This window comes from Pholcus phalangioides, unplaced genomic scaffold (genome assembly GCF_987345545.1).
Source record: "Pholcus phalangioides strain wild (caught in Gottingen) unplaced genomic scaffold, Ppha-v1.0 ptg000018l_1, whole genome shotgun sequence".
Taxonomy (NCBI): Eukaryota; Metazoa; Arthropoda; class Arachnida; order Araneae; family Pholcidae; genus Pholcus; species Pholcus phalangioides.
Genome location: NW_028301611.1, coordinates 3501182 through 3520087, shown reverse-complemented (window position 1 = coordinate 3520087; position 18906 = coordinate 3501182). Strand labels below are relative to the sequence as shown.

The following is an 18906-nucleotide window of genomic DNA, read 5'->3' as shown; positions in this document are numbered from 1 at the left end:
AACTAAAGCCGGGACCAAGTGATTTTTCTCCTGCCCTACCTGGCAAATTCTCGAAAACTTCAACTACTTTTCATTTTTTTTTATGAGTGCCCGGGTTGGACCATTGCCGTTAAGACGGCATTGCTGACTAAAGCCGCAATGAGGGTCCCGCTTTTTTTTATAACAGAACAATTTTTTAAGTAATTTCTTGATGACTTTTTTTTTTATTTTTCCTCTTTCATATAAGATTTTTTAGTGTGTACTAATACAATCGAACACGGGTATTACGAAGTTTTCCCTTGTCGCGTGAGTTTCGTATTGTATTTCTATGTTATTTTGATTGCTTATAACGAACACCGATTTCAGCAAAGTACGCTTATAACGAATTTTCAAATAGGAATTGTCACAAATTTCTTTGTTACCTTATCTAAATCTTCTTATCTGTAAATTTACCTTTCACAACGAGCTTGGAACAAAATCTATTTCAGTGTTTTTGAGTACTGCAAAAATGGTAAAATCCTCTCAGCTTCATCTCTTTTTTACTTTGTTCTGTTAAATCCTTAGAGGAGGTATATAGGAAGGAAAGATTAAGTCTATTTTTGTTCCCAAGAATCCAACCCTCAAAACACCTTTTGTGAACATTTGCGCATCTTTCGCTAGATTCGAACGCAGATTGTGGAAGAGTTAGCGTGTGGTGGAGTTATCGAGTTAATTTCCAGAATATCAGAGTGCAAACCACTATTGCTCCACTTACTAAAACACCATTGTTTCGGAAATCGAAACTATATAGCTGCTTGATAGGGAAAATTTGAAGAAAAAAAGGTGACGAAAACGGCAAAAAATTCGAGATTCAACACAGTTCGTTATCAACGATTTGGAACAAAAAGGAATTGAACAGAGCGTTCCTGGATGGTTGAAGAAGAGATTCAGAAAAAGCTCTCAAATTGATGTGGAAGCACTTCCTTTTGAATGGTTTTAAAAAAAGGCAAGCGAAAATGTACAATAATGCCCTTGCTAAAATAAAAGACATTGAATTTTACATGATTTTTAGGCAATAAATTTGATAAGGGCCGGACCTAACTCATAAGTCGCCATCTGGCGTCAGCTGTTGTGAGCTTGGCCTGAGTTAGGTCCGTTTACTGGACACTGCGTTTCAAAGAAGAAGGGGGGGCCCTAAGATGAACGAACCCGTGAACCCACACCAAAACTGTCACTTTTGGGGGAATGCAATGGTTAGACGCCACCCAGATGCGACAGTTATGGGCATTAACGTCGCCACGAAGCAAAAAATGAGCTTCATCTGACCAGAAGATGTTAAAGACCCAGGCGGGATTCTGTTCGATTTTGGAAAAAGCCCACCTTGGCAAATGTTTCTCTCTGTACGGCATCCGCTGCTAAAAGTTCATGACACGACTGCAATCTGTATGGGTACAGATCAAGGATTCCATGAAGAATATTGCGTACGGAGGATGGTGGTAAGCCCTAGAGTCTGGCAGCTTCACGAGCACCGCTGGTCCCTGCAGCTAATTCGGACGCTAACGCTTCCATTTCGGATGCAGCACGGGGCGAACGTGCTTTCCTTAAACATGGTTGTCCGGCTATTACACGATCCTCCAGCGTTCCAGTTTCCCTAAAAATAAATGAAAAAATGTTGGAAATAATAAAAAGTTAATTTCAATGCGCACGAATGCTTCAGTGGGAAGAAAGGGGGAGGAAATAGTGAGATCACATGGTTTACTCCTTTTTTCGGGACACTCCGCTTACGGGGGTCATATTTTTTTTCGAGTGAGTGCCCCCTTGATGAGGTTGAAGGTAAGACAAATTGCATGGATTAATTTAAACTCGTCCACGACAAATGGAGCTTGCGTTGATACGACCATTTCCATCGCGTCCCGACAAACGAGTGCGACAAATCCAAATAAATCACCAAAATATGTTACGGGTACACAAAAATATTGATGCTACCGGTTAGCACGGTGCCGCAAAAAGAAAAATGTGGAACGCTTCACGATTTTGCGTGTCATCCTTGCGCAGGGGCCATGCTAATCTTCTCTGTATCGTTCCAATTTTAGTATATGTACTGCCGAAGCGAGTACAAGTGTAAATGAATAACGTCTGCTTATATACTGCTAATTTCACACCTGCATTATCGATCAACCGTTATAGTAAATGTGCTTCTGTGTAACACATTTGCAAGAAACGTGATAAATATATTACATTATGCGCTTTTAAATCCAAAATTATTTATCATTTTCATTCAAATCAGAAATAATTTTTTGTTTTCCGTTAGTCAGACGCGTTAGCTTTTTTTATGATCACTAGATGGCGATAGTTACAATATCGATTGTTGTGTTTACTTGGAAATATGCCCTCACAAAAAGAAAAAAGTTCCTCTCAATACACAACTCTTTCGAAATTAATTAAAAAAAGGGGGGTTTTGTAAAATTTTTTATTAGCTGTTGAAAATAGTATCGTGTACACAAGAGAACAATCCTTTGTTTTTTTCGTCAAAAACACTTTGTTGAAATTTCCAAGAAAAATTCAACGTACCTTCATTCAATTCCGAGATTAAGTTTAAGCCAACAGGTAAGTAAATTGAAAAATCATATGCAGTCGATCCCGCTTATAACGTTCCTACTTAGAGCGACTTATTTTCCTGGTTCCAATAACTAATTCTCATTGAGATTTCCCGTTTAGAACGTTTTCCCGCTTACAACGTTTTTCACGAGGGTATTTTGAGAAACGTTATAAGTGGGATCCACTATAATTTGGAAAGATACTTCAAACCACTGCCGTAGCTGGAGGGGTGACAAGGGGTTCTAGCATGACCGTAATCAGACTGGGGCACTGCTCAAATTTACACTTATTTTGCATAATAGAACCCTTTCAAAAGGGGCCCCAAGAAAGCGCACTACGGCCCTGGGTTCTTTACCCTCATCCCTAAATGTCAGGAAATGACTAATATTCATGGAATTATATGGTCAAATCCATTGTTCTGTCAACCGCCCCTCCCCCTTTCCTCTGAAAGAAATTTCTCGCTACCCCCCGTTTCAAACAACATTTCAGAGAATTGTGGAACAGCAAGAGGGACGATTGAGGATCTCTTCACAACTTATTTTCCGAGGTCGTTTCTCTTTCTCACTCACAAACTTACTGAATCAGAAAAAGAAGACCTCGAAAAAAAAACAAACATACTTGATTATACCAAGTGTGGAAAAAATACAGAATTTTTGTCCGCAATATCATTTTGTAAAAAAGTCATCTCGGAACGATTGAATGTACACCTATGTGTGGAATACCCTGAGAAGCCAAACGCCAGGACAAAAATCAGGGTCCTTAATTAAGGGAATCTTGTGCCAACTATAAACTCTTCCTTGTCCACCGCTCAGACCAGGAAGGGTGCCGAGTTTATTCTTTTTCCGTTCAAAATAATGGAAAGAGGGGATGCCAAAATGGATGCTGGGGCCGGAGAAAGTTGCATTAAGCAGTTGCCTTTAAGCAGCTTCGGCGTTGGACGACAGAGTAAGTTTTCGTTTCTAGTCACGGCCCAGCACGAAATAACCGTAGAGAAAAATATTCAATCGACTTTGAACATGCAATCAATATAAACTAGTGCCCATCCCGAGTAGGTACAATATATAAAAGCACTTCTCAACCTATGGTCAGCGGACCATAAAAAAGTTTCAAATGAAATCGATTCAAAAAATAAGACCAAATAATTCACGAGAGTAGTTAAATTTTCTCTTGAATTTCATATAATTTTCTTTTTATTTATTGATTTGTATACTCATCTCAAAAAATATTTTCCATTTTTAGAAACGTGCCTGTAATGCGGTATTTTCTAGTTTCACAAAATTTGCTAACTTTCGCAGATGGAGAGAAAATAATTATCCCAGTGGTTTTTGGAAATTCTATGCTAGATATTTCAAGTATGAAAAAATGTGCTGCCATCTAGGGAGAAGGTACTAGTCACATATGCTTGATAAAAACAAATAATTGTAACGCTTCTCAATGGTAAGCGAAGATTTTATGCACAAAGCATGCAAATAATATAATTAATGAACACAAAATCTGGTATTTGCACATATTTGGAGTAATATGTTGATGGTTGAAATTTTTTGGAGGTAATTACATTCTGATAATTTCTCAACTAGGGAATTTTTTTACGCTCTGGCTTCTCTTCAATACTTCGAGTTAATCTTTCGCCTTTTACTAAAGATTACCGTGGAGAGGAGCAATTTACATGAGCTTAAGTAATTTTTGGAGCCCCCGAAACGGGGTATTTTAATGTTCAAGTAGGAAGTTTGTGTTCCCGTACGCAAGAGGGGCCGTTTTCAGTTTAATTTTTAATAAACGCTCTGCAACTAAAGCCGGGACCAAGTGATTTTTCTCCTGCCCTACCTGGCAAATTCTCGAAAACTTCAACTACTTTTCATTTTTTTTTATGAGTGCCCGGGTTGGACCATTGCCGTTAAGACGGCATTGCTGACTAAAGCCGCAATAAGGGTCCCGCTTTTTTTTATAACAGAACAATTTTTTAAGTAATTTCTTGATGCCTTTTTTTTTTATTTTTCCTCTTTCATATAAGATTTTTTAGTGTGTACTAATACAATCGAACACGGGTATTACGAAGTTTTCCCTTGTCGCGTGAGTTTCGTATTGTATTTCTATGTTATTTTGATTGCTTATAACGAACACCGATTTCAGCAAAGTACGCTTATAACGAATTTTCAAATAGGAATTGTCACAAATTTCTTTGTTACCTTATCTAAATCTTCTTATCTGTAAATTTACCTTTCACAACGAGCTTGGAACAAAATCTATTTCAGTGTTTTTGAGTACTGCAAAAATGGTAAAATCCTCTCAGCTTCATCTCTTTTTTACTTTGTTCTGTTAAATCCTTAGAGGAGGTATATAGGAAGGAAAGATTAAGTCTATTTTTGTTCCCAAGAATCCAACCCTCAAAACACCTTTTGTGAACATTTGCGCATCTTTCGCTAGATTCGAACGCAGATTGTGGAAGAGTTAGCGTGTGGTGGAGTTATCGAGTTAATTTCCAGAATATCAGAGTGCAAACCACTATTGCTCCACTTACTAAAACACCATTGTTTCGGAAATCGAAACTATATAGCTGCTTGATAGGGAAAATTTGAAGAAAAAAAGGTGACGAAATCGGCAAAAAATTCGAGATTCAACACAGTTCGTTATCAACGATTTGGAACAAAAAGGAATTGAACAGAGCGTTCCTGGATGGTTGAAGAAGAGATTCAGAAAAAGCTCTCAAATTGATGTGGAAGCACTTCCTTTTGAATGGTTTTAAAAAAAGGCAAGCGAAAATGTACAATAATGCCCTTGCTAAAATAAAAGACATTAAATTTTACATGATTTTTAGGCAATAAATTTGATAAGGGCCGGACCTAACTCATAAGTCGCCATCTGGCGTCAGCTGTTGTGAGCTTGGCCTGAGTTAGGTCCGTTTACTGGACACTGCGTTTCAAAGAAGAAGGGGGGGGCCCTAAGATGAACGAACCCGTGAACCCACACCAAAACTGTCACTTTTGGGGGAATGCAATGGTTAGACGCCACCCAGATGCGACAGTTATGGGCATTAACGTCGCCACGAAGCAAAAAATGAGCTTCATCTGACCAGAAGATGTTAAAGACCCAGGCGGGATTCTGTTCGATTTTGGAAAAAGCCCACCTTGGCAAATGTTTCTCTCTGTACGGCATCCGCTGCTAAAAGTTCATGACACGACTGCAATCTGTATGGGTACAGATCAAGGATTCCATGAAGAATATTGCGTACGGAGGATGGTGGTAAGCCCTAGAGTCTGGCAGCTTCACGAGCACCGCTGGTCCCTGCAGCTAATTCGGACGCTAACGCTTCCATTTCGGATGCAGCACGGGGCGAACGTGCTTTCCTTAAACATGGTTGTCCGGCTATTACACGATCCTCCAGCGTTCCAGTTTCCCTAAAAATAAATGAAAAAATGTTGGAAATAATAAAAAGTTAATTTCAATGCGCACGAGTGCTTCAGTGGGAAGAAAGGGGGAGGAAATAGTTAGATCACATGGTTTACTCCTTTTTTCGGGACACTCCGCTTACGGGGGTCATATTTTTTTTCGAGTGAGTGCCCCCTTGATGAGGTTGAAGGTAAGACAAATTGCATGGATTAATTTAAACTCGTCCACGACAAATGGAGCTTGCGTTGATACGACCATTTCCATCGCGTCCCGACAAACGAGTGCGACAAATCCAAATAAATCACCAAAATATGTTACGGGTACACAAAAATATTGATGCTACCGGTTAGCACGGTGCCGCAAAAAGAAAAATGTGGAACGCTTCACGATTTTGCGTGTCATCCTTGCGCAGGGGCCATGCTAATCTTCTCTGTATCGTTCCAATTTTAGTATATGTACTGCCGAAGCGAGTACAAGTGTAAATGAATAACGTCTGCTTATATACTGCTAATTTCACACCTGCATTATCGATGAACCGTTATAGTAAATGTGCTTCTGTGTAACACATTTGCAAGAAACGTGATAAATATATTACATTATGCGCTTTTAAATCCAAAATTATTTATAATTTTCATTCAAATCAGAAATAATTTTTTGTTTTCCGTTAGTCAGACGCGTTAGCTTTTTTTATGATCACTAGATGGCGATAGTTACAATATCGATTGTTGTGTTTACTTGGAAATATGCCCTCACAAAAAGAAAAAGGTTCCTCTCAATACACAACTTTTCCGAAATTAATTTAGAAAAGGGGGGTTTTGTAAAATTTTTTATTAGCTGTTGAAAATAGTATCGTGTACACAAGAGAACAATCCTTTGTTTTTTTCGTCAAAAACACTTTGTTGAAATTTCCAAGAAAAATTCAACGTACCTTCATTCAATTCCGAGATTAAGTTTAAGCCAACAGGTAAGTAAATTGAAAAATCATATGCAGTCGATCCCGCTTATAACGTTCCTACTTAGAGCGACTTATTTTCCTGGTTCCAATAACTAATTCTCATTGAGATTTCCCGTTTAGAACGTTTTCCCGCTTACAACGTTTTTCACGAGGGTATTTTGAGAAACGTTATAAGTGGGATCCACTATAATTTGGAAAGATACTTCAAACCACTGCCGTAGCTGGAGGGGTGACAAGGGGTTCTAGCATGACCGTAATCAGACTGGGGCACTGCTCAAATTTACACTTATTTTGCATAATAGAACCCTTTCAAAAGGGGCCCCAAGAAAGCGCACTACGGCCCTGGGTTCTTTACCCTCATCCCTAAATGTCAGGAAATGACTAATATTCATGGAATTATATGGTCAAATCCATTGTTCTGTCAACCGCCCCTCCCCCTTTCCTCTGAAAGAAATTTCTCGCTACCCCCCGTTTCAAACAACATTTCAGAGAATTGTGGAACAGCAAGAGGGACGATTGAGGATCTCTTCACAACTTATTTTCCGAGGTCGTTTCTCTTTCTCACTCACAAACTTACTGAATCAGAAAAAGAAGACCTCGAAAAAAAAACAAACATACTTGATTATACCAAGTGTGGAAAAAATACAGAATTTTTGTCCGCAATATCATTTTGTAAAAAAATCATCTCGGAACGATTGAATGTACACCTATGTGTGGAATACCCTGAGAAGCCAAACGCCAGGACAAAAATCAGGGTCCTTAATTAAGGGAATCTTGTGCCAACTATAAACTCTTCCTTGTCCACCGCTCAGACCAGGAAGGGTGCCGAGTTTATTCTTTTTCCGTTCAAAATAATGGAAAGAGGGGATGCCAAAATGGATGCTGGGGCCGGAGAAAGTTGCATTAAGCAGTTGCCTTTAAGCAGCTTCGGCGTTGGACGACAGAGTAAGTTTTCGTTTCTAGTCACGGCCCAGCACGAAATAACCGTAGAGAAAAATATTCAATCGACTTTGAACATGCAATCAATATAAACTAGTGCCCATCCCGAGTAGGTACAATATATAAAAGCACTTCTCAACCTATGGTCAGCGGACCATAAAAAAGTTTCAAATGAAATCGATTCAAAAAATAAGACCAAATAATTCACGAGAGTAGTTAAATTTTCTCTTGAATTTCATATAATTTTCTTTTTATTTATTGATTTGTATACTCATCTCAAAAAATATTTTCCATTTTTAGAAACGTGCCTGTAATGCGGTATTTTCTAGTTTCACAAAATTTGCTAACTTTCGCAGATGGAGAGAAAATAATTATCCCAGTGGTTTTTGGAAATTCTATGCTAGATCTTTCAAGTATGAAAAAATGTGCTGCCATCTAGGGAGAAGGTACTAGTCACATATGCTTGATAAAAACAAATAATTGTAACGCTTCTCAACGGTAAGCGAAGATTTTATGCACAAAGCATGCAAATAATATAATTAATGAACACAAAATCTGGTATTTGCACATATTTGGAGTAATATGTTGATGGTTGAAATTTTTTGGAGGTAATTACATTCTGATAATTTCTCAACTAGGGAATTTTTTTACGCTCTGGCTTCTCTTCAATACTTCGAGTTAATCTTTCGCCTTTTACTAAAGATTACCGTGGAGAGGAGCAATTTACATGAGCTTAAGTAATTTTTGGAGCCCCCGAAACGGGGTATTTTAATGTTCAAGTAGGAAGTTTGTGTTCCCGTACGCAAGAGGGGCCGTTTTCAGTTTAATTTTTAATAAACGCTCTGCAACTAAAGCCGGGACCAAGTGATTTTTCTCCTGCCCTACCTGGCAAATTCTCGAAAACTTCAACTACTTTTCATTTTTTTTTATGAGTGCCCGGGTTGGACCATTGCCGTTAAGACGGCATTGCTGACTAAAGCCGCAATAAGGGTCCCGCTTTTTTTTATAACAGAACAATTTTTTAAGTAATTTCTTGATGACTTTTTTTTTTATTTTTCCTCTTTCATATAAGATTTTTTAGTGTGTACTAATACAATCGAACACGGGTATTACGAAGTTTTCCCTTGTCGCGTGAGTTTCGTATTGTATTTCTATGTTATTTTGATTGCTTATAACGAACACCGATTTCAGCAAAGTACGCTTATAACGAATTTTCAAATAGGAATTGTCACAAATTTCTTTGTTACCTTATCTAAATCTTCTTATCTGTAAATTTACCTTTCACAACGAGCTTGGAACAAAATCTATTTCAGTGTTTTTGAGTACTGCAAAAATGGTAAAATCCTCTCAGCTTCATCTCTTTTTTACTTTGTTCTGTTAAATCCTTAGAGGAGGTATATAGGAAGGAAAGATTAAGTCTATTTTTGTTCCCAAGAATCCAACCCTCAAAACACCTTTTGTGAACATTTGCGCATCTTTCGCTAGATTCGAACGCAGATTGTGGAAGAGTTAGCGTGTGGTGGAGTTATCGAGTTAATTTCCAGAATATCAGAGTGCAAACCACTATTGCTCCACTTACTAAAACACCATTGTTTCGGAAATCGAAACTATATAGCTGCTTGATAGGGAAAATTTGAAGAAAAAAAGGTGACGAAATCGGCAAAAAATTCGAGATTCAACACAGTTCGTTATCAACGATTTGGAACAAAAAGGAATTGAACAGAGCGTTCCTGGATGGTTGAAGAAGAGATTCAGAAAAAGCTCTCAAATTGATGTGGAAGCACTTCCTTTTGAATGGTTTTAAAAAAAGGCAAGCGAAAATGTACAATAATGCCCTTGCTAAAATAAAAGACATTAAATTTTACATGATTTTTAGGCAATAAATTTGATAAGGGCCGGACCTAACTCATAAGTCGCCATCTGGCGTCAGCTGTTGTGAGCTTGGCCTGAGTTAGGTCCGTTTACTGGACACTGCGTTTCAAAGAAGAAGGGGGGGGCCCTAAGATGAACGAACCCGTGAACCCACACCAAAACTGTCACTTTTGGGGGAATGCAATGGTTAGACGCCACCCAGATGCGACAGTTATGGGCATTAACGTCGCCACGAAGCAAAAAATGAGCTTCATCTGACCAGAAGATGTTAAAGACCCAGGCGGGATTCTGTTCGATTTTGGAAAAAGCCCACCTTGGCAAATGTTTCTCTCTGTACGGCATCCGCTGCTAAAAGTTCATGACACGACTGCAATCTGTATGGGTACAGATCAAGGATTCCATGAAGAATATTGCGTACGGAGGATGGTGGTAAGCCCTAGAGTCTGGCAGCTTCACGAGCACCGCTGGTCCCTGCAGCTAATTCGGACGCTAACGCTTCCATTTCGGATGCAGCACGGGGCGAACGTGCTTTCCTTAAACATGGTTGTCCGGCTATTACACGATCCTCCAGCGTTCCAGTTTCCCTAAAAATAAATGAAAAAATGTTGGAAATAATAAAAAGTTAATTTCAATGCGCACGAGTGCTTCAGTGGGAAGAAAGGGGGAGGAAATAGTTAGATCACATGGTTTACTCCTTTTTTCGGGACACTCCGCTTACGGGGGTCATATTTTTTTTCGAGTGAGTGCCCCCTTGATGAGGTTGAAGGTAAGACAAATTGCATGGATTAATTTAAACTCGTCCACGACAAATGGAGCTTGCGTTGATACGACCATTTCCATCGCGTCCCGACAAACGAGTGCGACAAATCCAAATAAATCACCAAAATATGTTACGGGTACACAAAAATATTGATGCTACCGGTTAGCACGGTGCCGCAAAAAGAAAAATGTGGAACGCTTCACGATTTTGCGTGTCATCCTTGCGCAGGGGCCATGCTAATCTTCTCTGTATCGTTCCAATTTTAGTATATGTACTGCCGAAGCGAGTACAAGTGTAAATGAATAACGTCTGCTTATATACTGCTAATTTCACACCTGCATTATCGATCAACCGTTATAGTAAATGTGCTTCTGTGTAACACATTTGCAAGAAACGTGATAAATATATTACATTATGCGCTTTTAAATCCAAAATTATTTATCATTTTCATTCAAATCAGAAATAATTTTTTGTTTTCCGTTAGTCAGACGCGTTAGCTTTTTTTATGATCACTAGATGGCGATAGTTACAATATCTATTGTTGTGTTTACTTGGAAATATGCCCTCACAAAAAGAAAAAGGTTCCTCTCAATACACAACTTTTCCGAAATTAATTTAGAAAAGGGGGGTTTTGTAAAATTTTTTATTAGCTGTTGAAAATAGTATCGTGTACACAAGAGAACAATCCTTTGTTTTTTTCGTCAAAAACACTTTGTTGAAATTTCCAAGAAAAATTCAACGTACCTTCATTCAATTCCGAGATTAAGTTTAAGCCAACAGGTAAGTAAATTGAAAAATCATATGCAGTCGATCCCGCTTATAACGTTCCTACTTAGAGCGACTTATTTTCCTGGTTCCAATAACTAATTCTCATTGAGATTTCCCGTTTAGAACGTTTTCCCGCTTACAACGTTTTTCACGAGGGTATTTTGAGAAACGTTATAAGTGGGATCCACTATAATTTGGAAAGATACTTCAAACCACTGCCGTAGCTGGAGGGGTGACAAGGGGTTCTAGCATGACCGTAATCAGACTGGGGCACTGCTCAAATTTACACTTATTTTGCATAATAGAACCCTTTCAAAAGGGGCCCCAAGAAAGCGCACTACGGCCCTGGGTTCTTTACCCTCATCCCTAAATGTCAGGAAATGACTAATATTCATGGAATTATATGGTCAAATCCATTGTTCTGTCAACCGCCCCTCCCCCTTTCCTCTGAAAGAAATTTCTCGCTACCCCCCGTTTCAAACAACATTTCAGAGAATTGTGGAACAGCAAGAGGGACGATTGAGGATCTCTTCACAACTTATTTTCCGAGGTCGTTTCTCTTTCTCACTCACAAACTTACTGAATCAGAAAAAGAAGACCTCGAAAAAAAAACAAACATACTTGATTATACCAAGTGTGGAAAAAATACAGAATTTTTGTCCGCAATATCATTTTGTAAAAAAATCATCTCGGAACGATTGAATGTACACCTATGTGTGGAATACCCTGAGAAGCCAAACGCCAGGACAAAAATCAGGGTCCTTAATTAAGGGAATCTTGTGCCAACTATAAACTCTTCCTTGTCCACCGCTCAGACCAGGAAGGGTGCCGAGTTTATTCTTTTTCCGTTCAAAATAATGGAAAGAGGGGATGCCAAAATGGATGCTGGGGCCGGAGAAAGTTGCATTAAGCAGTTGCCTTTAAGCAGCTTCGGCGTTGGACGACAGAGTAAGTTTTCGTTTCTAGTCACGGCCCAGCACGAAATAACCGTAGAGAAAAATATTCAATCGACTTTGAACATGCAATCAATATAAACTAGTGCCCATCCCGAGTAGGTACAATATATAAAAGCACTTCTCAACCTATGGTCAGCGGACCATAAAAAAGTTTCAAATGAAATCGATTCAAAAAATAAGACCAAATAATTCACGAGAGTAGTTAAATTTTCTCTTGAATTTCATATAATTTTCTTTTTATTTATTGATTTGTATACTCATCTCAAAAAATATTTTCCATTTTTAGAAACGTGCCTGTAATGCGGTATTTTCTAGTTTCACAAAATTTGCTAACTTTCGCAGATGGAGAGAAAATAATTATCCCAGTGGTTTTTGGAAATTCTATGCTAGATCTTTCAAGTATGAAAAAATGTGCTGCCATCTAGGGAGAAGGTACTAGTCACATATGCTTGATAAAAACAAATAATTGTAACGCTTCTCAACGGTAAGCGAAGATTTTATGCACAAAGCATGCAAATAATATAATTAATGAACACAAAATCTGGTATTTGCACATATTTGGAGTAATATGTTGATGGTTGAAATTTTTTGGAGGTAATTACATTCTGATAATTTCTCAACTAGGGAATTTTTTTACGCTCTGGCTTCTCTTCAATACTTCGAGTTAATCTTTCGCCTTTTACTAAAGATTACCGTGGAGAGGAGCAATTTACATGAGCTTAAGTAATTTTTGGAGCCCCCGAAACGGGGTATTTTAATGTTCAAGTAGGAAGTTTGTGTTCCCGTACGCAAGAGGGGCCGTTTTCAGTTTAATTTTTAATAAACGCTCTGCAACTAAAGCCGGGACCAAGTGATTTTTCTCCTGCCCTACCTGGCAAATTCTCGAAAACTTCAACTACTTTTCATTTTTTTTTATGAGTGCCCGGGTTGGACCATTGCCGTTAAGACGGCATTGCTGACTAAAGCCGCAATAAGGGTCCCGCTTTTTTTTATAACAGAACAATTTTTTAAGTAATTTCTTGATGACTTTTTTTTTTATTTTTCCTCTTTCATATAAGATTTTTTAGTGTGTACTAATACAATCGAACACGGGTATTACGAAGTTTTCCCTTGTCGCGTGAGTTTCGTATTGTATTTCTATGTTATTTTGATTGCTTATAACGAACACCGATTTCAGCAAAGTACGCTTATAACGAATTTTCAAATAGGAATTGTCACAAATTTCTTTGTTACCTTATCTAAATCTTCTTATCTGTAAATTTACCTTTCACAACGAGCTTGGAACAAAATCTATTTCAGTGTTTTTGAGTACTGCAAAAATGGTAAAATCCTCTCAGCTTCATCTCTTTTTTACTTTGTTCTGTTAAATCCTTAGAGGAGGTATATAGGAAGGAAAGATTAAGTCTATTTTTGTTCCCAAGAATCCAACCCTCAAAACACCTTTTGTGAACATTTGCGCATCTTTCGCTAGATTCGAACGCAGATTGTGGAAGAGTTAGCGTGTGGTGGAGTTATCGAGTTAATTTCCAGAATATCAGAGTGCAAACCACTATTGCTCCACTTACTAAAACACCATTGTTTCGGAAATCGAAACTATATAGCTGCTTGATAGGGAAAATTTGAAGAAAAAAAGGTGACGAAATCGGCAAAAAATTCGAGATTCAACACAGTTCGTTATCAACGATTTGGAACAAAAAGGAATTGAACAGAGCGTTCCTGGATGGTTGAAGAAGAGATTCAGAAAAAGCTCTCAAATTGATGTGGAAGCACTTCCTTTTGAATGGTTTTAAAAAAAGGCAAGCGAAAATGTACAATAATGCCCTTGCTAAAATAAAAGACATTAAATTTTACATGATTTTTAGGCAATAAATTTGATAAGGGCCGGACCTAACTCATAAGTCGCCATCTGGCGTCAGCTGTTGTGAGCTTGGCCTGAGTTAGGTCCGTTTACTGGACACTGCGTTTCAAAGAAGAAGGGGGGGGCCCTAAGATGAACGAACCCGTGAACCCACACCAAAACTGTCACTTTTGGGGGAATGCAATGGTTAGACGCCACCCAGATGCGACAGTTATGGGCATTAACGTCGCCACGAAGCAAAAAATGAGCTTCATCTGACCAGAAGATGTTAAAGACCCAGGCGGGATTCTGTTCGATTTTGGAAAAAGCCCACCTTGGCAAATGTTTCTCTCTGTACGGCATCCGCTGCTAAAAGTTCATGACACGACTGCAATCTGTATGGGTACAGATCAAGGATTCCATGAAGAATATTGCGTACGGAGGATGGTGGTAAGCCCTAGAGTCTGGCAGCTTCACGAGCACCGCTGGTCCCTGCAGCTAATTCGGACGCTAACGCTTCCATTTCGGATGCAGCACGGGGCGAACGTGCTTTCCTTAAACATGGTTGTCCGGCTATTACACGATCCTCCAGCGTTCCAGTTTCCCTAAAAATAAATGAAAAAATGTTGGAAATAATAAAAAGTTAATTTCAATGCGCACGAGTGCTTCAGTGGGAAGAAAGGGGGAGGAAATAGTTAGATCACATGGTTTACTCCTTTTTTCGGGACACTCCGCTTACGGGGGTCATATTTTTTTTCGAGTGAGTGCCCCCTTGATGAGGTTGAAGGTAAGACAAATTGCATGGATTAATTTAAACTCGTCCACGACAAATGGAGCTTGCGTTGATACGACCATTTCCATCGCGTCCCGACAAACGAGTGCGACAAATCCAAATAAATCACCAAAATATGTTACGGGTACACAAAAATATTGATGCTACCGGTTAGCACGGTGCCGCAAAAAGAAAAATGTGGAACGCTTCACGATTTTGCGTGTCATCCTTGCGCAGGGGCCATGCTAATCTTCTCTGTATCGTTCCAATTTTAGTATATGTACTGCCGAAGCGAGTACAAGTGTAAATGAATAACGTCTGCTTATATACTGCTAATTTCACACCTGCATTATCGATCAACCGTTATAGTAAATGTGCTTCTGTGTAACACATTTGCAAGAAACGTGATAAATATATTACATTATGCGCTTTTAAATCCAAAATTATTTATCATTTTCATTCAAATCAGAAATAATTTTTTGTTTTCCGTTAGTCAGACGCGTTAGCTTTTTTTATGATCACTAGATGGCGATAGTTACAATATCTATTGTTGTGTTTACTTGGAAATATGCCCTCACAAAAAGAAAAAGGTTCCTCTCAATACACAACTTTTCCGAAATTAATTTAGAAAAGGGGGGTTTTGTAAAATTTTTTATTAGCTGTTGAAAATAGTATCGTGTACACAAGAGAACAATCCTTTGTTTTTTTCGTCAAAAACACTTTGTTGAAATTTCCAAGAAAAATTCAACGTACCTTCATTCAATTCCGAGATTAAGTTTAAGCCAACAGGTAAGTAAATTGAAAAATCATATGCAGTCGATCCCGCTTATAACGTTCCTACTTAGAGCGACTTATTTTCCTGGTTCCAATAACTAATTCTCATTGAGATTTCCCGTTTAGAACGTTTTCCCGCTTACAACGTTTTTCACGAGGGTATTTTGAGAAACGTTATAAGTGGGATCCACTATAATTTGGAAAGATACTTCAAACCACTGCCGTAGCTGGAGGGGTGACAAGGGGTTCTAGCATGACCGTAATCAGACTGGGGCACTGCTCAAATTTACACTTATTTTGCATAATAGAACCCTTTCAAAAGGGGCCCCAAGAAAGCGCACTACGGCCCTGGGTTCTTTACCCTCATCCCTAAATGTCAGGAAATGACTAATATTCATGGAATTATATGGTCAAATCCATTGTTCTGTCAACCGCCCCTCCCCCTTTCCTCTGAAAGAAATTTCTCGCTACCCCCCGTTTCAAACAACATTTCAGAGAATTGTGGAACAGCAAGAGGGACGATTGAGGATCTCTTCACAACTTATTTTCCGAGGTCGTTTCTCTTTCTCACTCACAAACTTACTGAATCAGAAAAAGAAGACCTCGAAAAAAAAACAAACATACTTGATTATACCAAGTGTGGAAAAAATACAGAATTTTTGTCCGCAATATCATTTTGTAAAAAAATCATCTCGGAACGATTGAATGTACACCTATGTGTGGAATACCCTGAGAAGCCAAACGCCAGGACAAAAATCAGGGTCCTTAATTAAGGGAATCTTGTGCCAACTATAAACTCTTCCTTGTCCACCGCTCAGACCAGGAAGGGTGCCGAGTTTATTCTTTTTCCGTTCAAAATAATGGAAAGAGGGGATGCCAAAATGGATGCTGGGGCCGGAGAAAGTTGCATTAAGCAGTTGCCTTTAAGCAGCTTCGGCGTTGGACGACAGAGTAAGTTTTCGTTTCTAGTCACGGCCCAGCACGAAATAACCGTAGAGAAAAATATTCAATCGACTTTGAACATGCAATCAATATAAACTAGTGCCCATCCCGAGTAGGTACAATATATAAAAGCACTTCTCAACCTATGGTCAGCGGACCATAAAAAAGTTTCAAATGAAATCGATTCAAAAAATAAGACCAAATAATTCACGAGAGTAGTTAAATTTTCTCTTGAATTTCATATAATTTTCTTTTTATTTATTGATTTGTATACTCATCTCAAAAAATATTTTCCATTTTTAGAAACGTGCCTGTAATGCGGTATTTTCTAGTTTCACAAAATTTGCTAACTTTCGCAGATGGAGAGAAAATAATTATCCCAGTGGTTTTTGGAAATTCTATGCTAGATCTTTCAAGTATGAAAAAATGTGCTGCCATCTAGGGAGAAGGTACTAGTCACATATGCTTGATAAAAACAAATAATTGTAACGCTTCTCAACGGTAAGCGAAGATTTTATGCACAAAGCATGCAAATAATATAATTAATGAACACAAAATCTGGTATTTGCACATATTTGGAGTAATATGTTGATGGTTGAAATTTTTTGGAGGTAATTACATTCTGATAATTTCTCAACTAGGGAATTTTTTTACGCTCTGGCTTCTCTTCAATACTTCGAGTTAATCTTTCGCCTTTTACTAAAGATTACCGTGGAGAGGAGCAATTTACATGAGCTTAAGTAATTTTTGGAGCCCCCGAAACGGGGTATTTTAATGTTCAAGTAGGAAGTTTGTGTTCCCGTACGCAAGAGGGGCCGTTTTCAGTTTAATTTTTAATAAACGCTCTGCAACTAAAGCCGGGACCAAGTGATTTTTCTCCTGCCCTACCTGGCAAATTCTCGAAAACTTCAACTACTTTTCATTTTTTTTTATGAGTGCCCGGGTTGGACCATTGCCGTTAAGACGGCATTGCTGACTAAAGCCGCAATAAGGGTCCCGCTTTTTTTTATAACAGAACAATTTTTTAAGTAATTTCTTGATGACTTTTTTTTTTATTTTTCCTCTTTCATATAAGATTTTTTAGTGTGTACTAATACAATCGAACACGGGTATTACGAAGTTTTCCCTTGTCGCGTGAGTTTCGTATTGTATTTCTATGTTATTTTGATTGCTTATAACGAACACCGATTTCAGCAAAGTACGCTTATAACGAATTTTCAAATAGGAATTGTCACAAATTTCTTTGTTACCTTATCTAAATCTTCTTATCTGTAAATTTACCTTTCACAACGAGCTTGGAACAAAATCTATTTCAGTGTTTTTGAGTACTGCAAAAATGGTAAAATCCTCTCAGCTTCATCTCTTTTTTACTTTGTTCTGTTAAATCCTTAGAGGAGGTATATAGGAAGGAAAGATTAAGTCTATTTTTGTTCCCAAGAATCCAACCCTCAAAACACCTTTTGTGAACATTTGCGCATCTTTCGCTAGATTCGAACGCAGATTGTGGAAGAGTTAGCGTGTGGTGGAGTTATCGAGTTAATTTCCAGAATATCAGAGTGCAAAACACTATAACCACTATTGCTCCACTTACTAAAACACCATTGTTTCGGAAATCGAAACTATATAGCTGCTTGATAGGGAAAATTTGAAGAAAAAAAGGTGACGAAAACGGCAAAAAATTCGAGATTCAACACAGTTCGTTATCAACGATTTGGAACAAAAAGGAATTGAACAGAGCGTTCCTGGATGGTTGAAGAAGAGATTCAGAAAAAGCTCTCAAATTGATGTGGAAGCACTTCCTTTTGAATGGTTTTAAAAAAAGGCAAGCGAAAATGTACAATAATGCCCTTGCTAAAATAAAAGACATTAAATTTTACATGATTTTTAGGCAATAAATTTGATAAGGGCCGGACCTAACTCATAAGTCGCCATCTGGCGTCAGCTGTTGTGAGCTTGGCCTGAGTTAGGTCCGTTTACTGGACACTGCGTTTCAAAGAAGAAGGGGGGGGCCCTAAGATGAACGAACCCGTGAACCCACACCAAAACTGTCACTTTTGGGGGAATGCAATGGTTAGACGCCACCCAGATGCGACAGTTATGGGCATTAACGTCGCCACGAAGCAAAAAATGAGCTTCATCTGACCAGAAGATGTTAAAGACCCAGGCGGGATTCTGTTCGATTTTGGAAAAAGCCCACCTTGGCAAATGTTTCTCTCTGTACGGCATCCGCTGCTAAAAGTTCATGACACGACTGCAATCTGTATGGGTACAGATCAAGGATTCCATGAAGAATATTGCGTACGGAGGATGGTGGTAAGCCCTAGAGTCTGGCAGCTTCACGAGCACCGCTGGTCCCTGCAGCTAATTCGGACGCTAACGCTTCCATTT

At 38.6% G+C, this 18906-nt stretch overlaps 8 non-coding genes across 8 annotated transcripts; 4 read left to right on the top strand and 4 right to left on the bottom strand.

The window, feature by feature from the left end:
• Nucleotides 1-1968: 1968 nt before the first annotated feature.
• Nucleotides 1969-2075, bottom strand: LOC149071548 (U6 spliceosomal RNA). Its single transcript, XR_016194643.1, has one exon. It is a non-coding gene; the product is annotated as a U6 spliceosomal RNA (small nuclear RNA).
• Nucleotides 2076-4144: 2069 nt separating this feature from the next.
• On the top strand, nt 4145-4261 carry LOC149071547 (U5 spliceosomal RNA). Its single transcript, XR_016194613.1, has one exon. It is a non-coding gene; the product is annotated as a U5 spliceosomal RNA (small nuclear RNA).
• A 2049-nt stretch (nt 4262-6310) lies between these two features.
• LOC149071546 (U6 spliceosomal RNA) lies at nt 6311-6417 on the bottom strand. Its single transcript, XR_016194642.1, has one exon. It is a non-coding gene; the product is annotated as a U6 spliceosomal RNA (small nuclear RNA).
• A 2069-nt stretch (nt 6418-8486) lies between these two features.
• On the top strand, nt 8487-8603 carry LOC149071545 (U5 spliceosomal RNA). Its single transcript, XR_016194612.1, has one exon. It is a non-coding gene; the product is annotated as a U5 spliceosomal RNA (small nuclear RNA).
• A 2049-nt stretch (nt 8604-10652) lies between these two features.
• On the bottom strand, nt 10653-10759 carry LOC149071544 (U6 spliceosomal RNA). The gene has a single exon (XR_016194641.1). It is a non-coding gene; the product is annotated as a U6 spliceosomal RNA (small nuclear RNA).
• A 2069-nt stretch (nt 10760-12828) lies between these two features.
• On the top strand, nt 12829-12945 carry LOC149071543 (U5 spliceosomal RNA). Its single transcript, XR_016194611.1, has one exon. It is a non-coding gene; the product is annotated as a U5 spliceosomal RNA (small nuclear RNA).
• A 2049-nt stretch (nt 12946-14994) lies between these two features.
• On the bottom strand, nt 14995-15101 carry LOC149071542 (U6 spliceosomal RNA). Its single transcript, XR_016194640.1, has one exon. It is a non-coding gene; the product is annotated as a U6 spliceosomal RNA (small nuclear RNA).
• Nucleotides 15102-17170: 2069 nt separating this feature from the next.
• Nucleotides 17171-17287, top strand: LOC149071541 (U5 spliceosomal RNA). The gene has a single exon (XR_016194610.1). It is a non-coding gene; the product is annotated as a U5 spliceosomal RNA (small nuclear RNA).
• The last annotated feature ends 1619 nt before the right edge of the window (nt 17288-18906 follow it).